At 34.1% G+C, this 8,382-nt stretch overlaps 1 non-coding gene across 1 annotated transcript; it reads right to left on the bottom strand.

Annotated features, from left to right (window-relative positions):
• Positions 1-7,400: 7,400 nt before the first annotated feature.
• Positions 7,401-7,507, bottom strand: LOC148764085 (small nucleolar RNA R71). Its single transcript, XR_016024890.1, has one exon. It is a non-coding gene; the product is annotated as a small nucleolar RNA R71 (small nucleolar RNA).
• Between the last annotated feature and the right edge of the window lie 875 nt (positions 7,508-8,382).

Below are 8,382 nucleotides of genomic sequence, written 5' to 3'. Positions count from 1 at the left end.
AGTTCAAGCATAACCTTTATAATCATTGTCTTTTCAAGGTTAAAGCATAACCTATCATGAATCACTACCTTTGTGATAACTCTATTTTATAGAGTTATCTTGCACTTTGTTAAGCATAAAAAGAATGAAGTCTCCTTGCTTTTTAGTCATTTTTATGTAGTTTTTACATCTTTTTATTAATTAGTTTAATGCATGTTTGAGTATTTTTAATTGAGTTTCTTAGCTTATTTTCAGTATAAAAGTCCTATTTTTATCCTCTATTGATTTAGTCATTTGCTATTGAACGTGTGCAAACATGTAGGGTTTAAATGGCAAAGAACTGTGCAATGATTCTTAAGGAGATTTCTAAACATGCTATAGTTATATGAGTGTAATTTGAGCTACAAAAGTCCAATTGATGAGATTCTTAGACCATTGGAAATTTAAAAGAAAAGGCTACAACTTTGATGTTTAGCACTTCACCCAATTTTGATTGGATTGTGGTCAAAATCTTATCGAAAGTTGAAAGACCATTGCAGACTGCACAACAGCTAGGAAGAAAATGCTATAGTGCCACCCTTGTTTAACCCAAACCTTAGCACCAACCAGAGGGGTCAGCACTGCAGTGCTAGCCTTTCGACACCATGGTACCGACATGTACATCATCAATTCTCCACCTTTCGATTTTTACATTGTCACGACCCAAATTGAGGAGCCATTACCAATGCATGAGACAAACAGGCAAAACTAGTGAGACTTAATCAAGCCGCAAAATTCAAAATCATACACATATTGCCAAGGATTTTCAAACTCATATACTCATATGATATTTGCCCTTGGCACATAGTTCATACATCAATAATTTCAAATGTTCATAAGGCCATACATTGGCCATCATAGTAAGTTCGTATCATTCAACCATTAACTTAATACACGACATTGCAATTTCTACATAAATCCCAAAGTTTACATTTTCAAAACTGAAAGTGGAAGGACTCAACGGAGTGGACACATCAAGAAGGGAAACCTATTGGATGCCAACATTTTGTCTGTTTGAATGACAACTTAGCCACACAATCTTGTAGCTTCACTTATCTGCACATGGTACAATAGAGGGGTGAGTCATCTAATACTCAATGAAAGGGATGCCACCATAGCATAATAAATCACATATAGGTACACACATATGCATTAAGACATATATGCTTATAAAGCTATCATAGCTATAGTCAAACATCTCTAATTTAGAGGTGCGAGGATCATCCTAATAGCCTACGTACCCATCTCATCTTGCTATGCCTTGTTGTTGCTCACATCTCAACGGCATATCAGATTCATGCTTAATCAAATCTATGTTTCCATAACAAAACATATCAATTAAGGCTTACCTTTCAAAGCTATCATTAGTGAGGCTCCATAGGCTCACTCTAGTAGCCAAGCACAATCACAATATTCAATATCAAAACCAGTTACCTTGAAGCTCGTAATCAATCATTAAACACATTTCACTTCCACACTAATAATCATATACTCACAACATATATGCCATATCATTATATATCTCATCATAATCAAAGAAAATCAATGAGTGCTCTTCCCCTGGACATAGTTAAATAGCACACGGAGACCAACTGGTGGAGTCAAATCACTCTTAAGGCTAAGCAACTTGCAGAGAATCAAATCACGTGCATGTTAAAGCAACGACGGAGAATCAAAGTCATTGTTCGGAGTAATCTCCTAACGAACAACATCACATGGAGTAATCTCATATGGGTGGCATCAAATACAAGTCATCATTTGGAGTAATCTCCCAACGGATGGCATCACTCAAAGTAATCTCAGAGGGGTGGCATCAAAACATTGTAGGTGGGACTTCTGCCATTGTCCCTATTTACCACCATCCCTGCAAGCAATTACATAGTCATAAGGGGAAAGACACCACTCAACCTTAAATCAAATCAATATCCAGAATTCACACACTGGACAAAATGCAAATCCATAATCAAATCTATAGGCCATCATGCCTTTAACTCCACAAGTGTATTCAATCTATTCAACCTAAATAATCATGGCTCAATAGCCTTGTGTGCATCAACAATTCAACCTTAATTAAGTAGGTATCTACACACATCAAGCATATCAGAAAAATGCCCTTCCTATAAGCAATTCATCAGATATCATTAACCCTAAACACTTATAATAATCATTTACACACTTGGGTAATCTAACCTATTTAGTGTGGCATAACCAATAGTTCAGTGTTTATATCATGACACAAATAGACACTATAGCCTATGCTTTACATATCATCACTTCCAAATACGTGTCATATTCCAAATACAGTCGAGTAACCTAGTTCCCAAAATGTAGCTCTGTAACTACCTAGTTACTCATAGCTTTACGAGGGTAAACTTCATTATCTAGGTCCCCTATTCGATTAATTCTAAACACAATGCCACCATGTGACTCACAACATAGCTCACATACATAATAGCATATGTCAAATAATTACTAGCCTAGGCTTAACCATCTAGGCATATATATATCTATCAAACAAATACACAAAGGCTTGTTAGTCATCAAACATTCAAAAAAAGGGCAACAAGGTTACATAATAACCTAAGAGTCTAGTAGTTCATGCTTCCCAATAGCATTCAAATTATTTATTAGCCTAGGCATGCTTATCTAGGCATAAACATAACAATTTGGTACCATGGCAATGCATATATTATGCATTATGCATCATATGCATTTTTTAAATAAAAATGCCCACTCATAGTGATAGTCCAAATGCGCTTTCTCAGCCAAGTTGGGCTTTCTCACCTCTAATGGCTCTCCAGCTCACCAACTTATCGCCATCTCCATTTTCCTCTTGAAAAAATCAAATATAAATTATTTATTAATTTTTGAAATTTCCTAGCTTTTCAGATTAACAAAAATCGTTACCTAAATTTCGAATCTTAAGCTTAAAAGCATTAAATGCTACCTTAGAAATTGCATTGCTCAAATCTTAGCTCTAAATCCTCAATAAACTTATGGGAAGAGGATTATACCAAATATGAAAATAATTAGATCCGAGGTTATTAATTGATTAAATAAAAAATTAATTAGTAAAAATGCATAATCTTACCTCTAGATTGTTTCCCAAGCTTAGATCTAGCTTAAACAAGCTCTAAAAGGTATTTGGGTGTCGAAAGGGGTAGAGAGGGAAAGAGAAAGAGAGATCTTTCTTTTGTTTTTAAATGGGCAGACAATTGGAAACCTTTTTTATTTTTGCCAATGCATAGTGATGTATCGATACATTTGCACGGATTTCAACTAAGTCTATTGACACATTTAGGCAATGTATCGATAGAAATCAAGCAGAATGCTCACTACCCTAAATGTATTGATACATAAGGGAAATCTATTTATACTTTTTCCCTTGTGTGCTCTATACTTTAAATCTATCGATACATTTGGACAATCTATCAATAGATATTCATCTTTATTCAAATCTATCGATACATTTGTATCGATAAAAATCTCTTGTATACCTTATATTGTTCATCTTGCCAAGAATGCATCGATACATTTTCCCCTGTAGGTAAATTTTCAGCTTTTCAAACTTAAAAATCCAAGGTTAACACCCTAAAATCATTTCTTGCAAGTTCCCTAATTCATTTCCATTCACAACTCGCTTCAAATCATTTGTATAACGTGAAATCTTCATATACAACATCCAAATATATCATCAAATATCAAAATATCACTTAGACTTCAACCCATATAATTTAACATATCATGCCTCAAGGTTTTTGTGGTCTAGGTGTCATCATTATCATTCTCATCTCAATTCATCCAGAATGAAATATATCGAAGCATAAACTTATCAGACAAGTTCAAATTCTCATTATGGTCTATGTCACATAGTGTACAAATCATTACTTAGCATAATTTTGCTTAAGCGTAATATTCTCCTAAATTCCAAACAATGCACTTTATCATTCATGTTCCAAACATATGCATAACATCATTTTGAGCCTTCATATACTCATATTTCATATTCATTGCTCTATGGACATAGGCATACCCTTAAGCTCATAAACATATATACCAAAAATTCAACTAAGCTCATTCGTTAGCTTAGCCGTTTCAACATATCATCGTAACTCCTCACACACATATGGCTCATATCAAGGTCAGGGGTGTTGCATTCTCCCCTCCTTATAAAAATTTGACATTGAATTTTGTTCAATCAAAGCAATGACACAAGTTGAACATATTTAACTTCAAACTTATCTGCAAGCATTTCAAATGCTAATTACTTCAAACATCATTCCATGGATGTGCATTATCAACAGGATCCTTAGGCTTTGATTCATGTAAATCCACATACGTCAAATCATATCAAAAGGTCCATGAACTTCTATACTTAAAATCATTAGTCTAGTCAAATTTTGACAAATCCACATAATAATTCCACAATCTAGTACTTCAGCTCTTAAGATGTTTTTGAGTGTTCACATCATGAGCTCGTACCGACCATCCACTTATTTATGTTGAGCCATACTTAAAATCTCGATCTGACACTTAAGGCATTTCTTGTAGCCTTTCCCAAAACTAGTTAATAATTGATGTCCCTTTTTGAGTCTAAACATACACAAGGATACATCTAAGTGGAGTTTTGAACAAATTATCAAAATAGTTAGCTAGCCCCTTAAATAATTCACATGTTTTGCTTGCTAGCATGGGCCTTGGCCATTTTTCCATTGTTTCCATTTACTTTGGTCTACTTATACCGTACCTTTTGACATCACATATTTTTAAAAGCCAATAATGCTCATCAAAACTCATATTAGGGACTTAATATATAATCAGTGCTCTTTAAACATTTGAAGCATAATTCTTGTATGTTGCACTTATCTTTCGAAACTACTTGAATGCATCGAATGTCGGCCATAAGCAAGACCACATATTTATCAAGTTGTCCTTTCTGACTTACAAATTGTAGAAACAGATGCGATGGATTACAATCCAATATTTGCCTTATCTTTATCAGGCACTCTTTCTTGATAACTCACTAAGATAAAAAATGAAACATGTAAAAGAAGCACTCTTTACATTTATGTGCCCTACCCTTAAAGGAATGATAACTCTATTATATAAAGTTATTAAGCCACATTTTGGGATATTAATGTAGCTATGTCTTTGTGTTTAAAGTAGTTTTTAGATAGCTTTTATGTTTTTAGTTGATTAGTTTAAAGCAAGTGAACTTAGTTTAATTCAAGAAATTTTAGTTTATTTTCATGTTGAAAGCCCTATTTTAAGCAAATTCTAATTTAGTCCTTGTGTTTGTAGGTTTTCAACTTCATCAAGTTAAATGGTGATGAACTATGAAATGGAGACTAAGTGTAGATTTTGACTAAATATGTTGCGGTAATTCAGACATAACTCGAGATACTAAGATCCAATCAATGTGATTTTTGGACCATAGGAAAGTTAAAAGGCAGATCTACAACTTTAATGTTTATCAATACACCAAGATTAGCATCTAGCTAGGAGAAATTTGCATTTTAAGATGAGGCACTATAGCAATTCTACACCAAGGTAGCACAAGAAGTAGCATCGCAGTCATGCAAAGCTCAAGACCATAGTGCCCAAGGGTGCATCATGGCTCCCATACTAATTCCAAAAAGGCAAGGCTAAGGAGGAGTGCTGGTTGAAAAACCATAAAAGAAATAGATTAGTTAGCAATGCCACGGAGTAACGTTACGACTCTCAAACATTGATTATGAATTTGCTGCCAATCAGGAAATGAGTTTTTAGGGTTTTCTGAGGCTATAAATAAATGATTTTCAATAGCTGAGACAAAAGGCTCAGAGAGGGAATGGGCGATAGTTTTTGAGAGAAAAGAAAAAGGCTCTTCAACAGAAGAAACTAGAAAAAATCAGTGGCAATCGAAGATCAAGAATCAAAAGAGGCTTTGATATTTCTTTACTCTTCAATTTTTTCTTATTCTTTGCTGTAGAAATGATCTTTTCTCTTGAATTAATTATATTTGTTGTAAAACTGATGATGAACTAAATTTTTTTCTAGGCTTATGTGTTATTTCATTATGTTGTTTGAACATATGATTTCTCCTTGCTTAGTATTAATGGATGGCGCATGGTTTATTCAATTTTGTACTTATTGCTTGTCACTACTTGATCAGGTGTTGAAATGTCTTGGGTCTCTAAATTCAACTTGATAGAAGGAGCTTAGAATAAACCATTGTTTTGAGTAGCCTATGTTTGATTCACTTCAGAGTTAGGTGACGGTTTCATATTTAAGATAAACATATGTATAAATAACTTAGGCAACCAAATTAGAACACGAACGTAATGAACCTTTCTAATTAATTTACATAGACACGTGAAGTTAGTTTAGAAAGGTATGTGTACACAATTTTGACAGAGACTTGTACATAATACGGATTTTAGGTTAGCTGTGTATCCCCTTAATCTAAGTTAAGGTGAATGATTAAACTCAGATGACATTTTGAATGATACCGTAATCTTAGGTTTTTAATTAATATTTCTCTTAGTGACATTTTATTCTTCATCAATTATTTGGTTAAATAATCATTTTTAGTTTAATTAATCATTTGAAATCGAGTGCTTGGATAAGATCAATTTGTTATAAATTTAATACGTAGTGAAAATAGGTACAAATCTCCATGGGAAACGATACTTAACTTACTTTTATATTACTTGTATGGGCATGCGCACTTACGTGTATTAATTTGACAAGTTTTTGACATCATTGCTGGGAATTTGTTTTCTTATTTATCTTTATTGATATTAAATTAAACAAATTGTCTTACACCAAGCTTTTCCTTTTTCTTTTTTGTTTTTCAAGTGTTTTTTGACATTGTAAGCGTAAATCATGAAACTTAGAGATGATCTCATTTGACCTAGAAATTGAAAAAACATTTCAAAGACTAAGACGAGATATTCAACGACGTTCTATTTCTTCTAATATAATGGATGGGCAACCAAGAAAGCGGCAAGTCCAAGATAAGGTAGTTGAAGAGAATCGTTAGTTAAGGGACTATGTTGTTCCTCAAGTACAAGGTATCCCATCACGTATCAGAAGGCGAACCATTCAAGCAAATAATTTTGAGATCAAGACGGCCATCATCGCTATAATCCAAACATTAGTCCATTTGAGGGTCTTCGAATGAATACCTAAATGCTCATATATCTAATTTCTTAAAGATATGTGATACATTTAAGAGCAAAAGTGTCACAGATGATGTCATTCATTTGAGATTATTTTCATTTTCATTGAGGGACAGAGCAAAGGTGTGGTTGAATTCATTACCCACGGGCTCAATAACAACATGGGATTAGCTTGCTCAAGTGTTCCCTGCAAAATACTTCCTTGTGGCTAAGATAGCTAAATTGAGGAACGTTATCACTTCGTTCATAAAGTTTGATGGTGAATCACTATATGAATCTTGAGATAGATTAAAGGATTCACTTAGGCATTGCCGACATCATGGTCTTTCGAAGTGTCTTCAAGTATAGACATTTTACAATAGATTTCATAGCCAACTTGAGACACAATTGATGCAACTACAAGAGGAGCTCTTATGGGAAAGTCTATCAGTGAAGTATATGACCTATTAGAAGAGATGGTGTTAAACAATTATCAATGGCCATCAGAACGATCCACACATAATAGAGTAGTTAGAGTTCATGAGATTAATGCCATCACAGCATTAATTACACAGGTAATTGCTCTAAACGATCAGTTTGATTCTTTTAGTACTAATCCTATTCAAAGCCCTTTGTAGCATGCGAATATTATAGAGATGGACATGCTAGTGATCAGTGTCCAAGTAACAACATAGAAATGGTTCAATTCGTTGGAAACAAATAGCAAAATAACCACTTCTCTAACACATATAATCTTGGATAGAGAAACCATCCAACCTTTTCACGAGAAATAACTAGGGAGCATTAGCTTCAAGATCGAACATACCGCTTAGATTTCAACATCAATTGAGAGCCCACATTCCTATTAAAAATCCATCCATGGAGGAGCTATTGATGCAATATATGACTAAGATAGACTCCCTCATCAATAGTTTAGTAGCCTTATTGAGAAATCTTGAGATGCAAGTTGGGTAGTAGGCAAGCACAACTAACAACAGGGCTTAAAGGACGTTGCCCAGAGACATTGAGGCAAATTCGAGAAGAGAGGGCAAAGAACATGTAAAGGCCATCACATTGAGAAGTGGAAAAAAGATTGAGGGTAATATTAAACAAGTTCACTAGATGGAGAAAGAAGCTCAAAATGAGACACAAGTAGTTAGTCCTAAAAAAGCTTGGAAAAGGAAACTATAGTCACATCACCACCACCCTTTGTTTAGCGATT

This window comes from Theobroma cacao, chromosome 2 (genome assembly GCF_053813885.1).
Source record: "Theobroma cacao isolate CCN51 chromosome 2, ASM5381388v1, whole genome shotgun sequence".
Classification (NCBI taxonomy): domain Eukaryota; kingdom Viridiplantae; phylum Streptophyta; class Magnoliopsida; order Malvales; family Malvaceae; genus Theobroma; species Theobroma cacao.
Note: the sequence above shows the minus strand (reverse complement) of the source record. Positions and strands in the feature narration are given on the sequence as shown.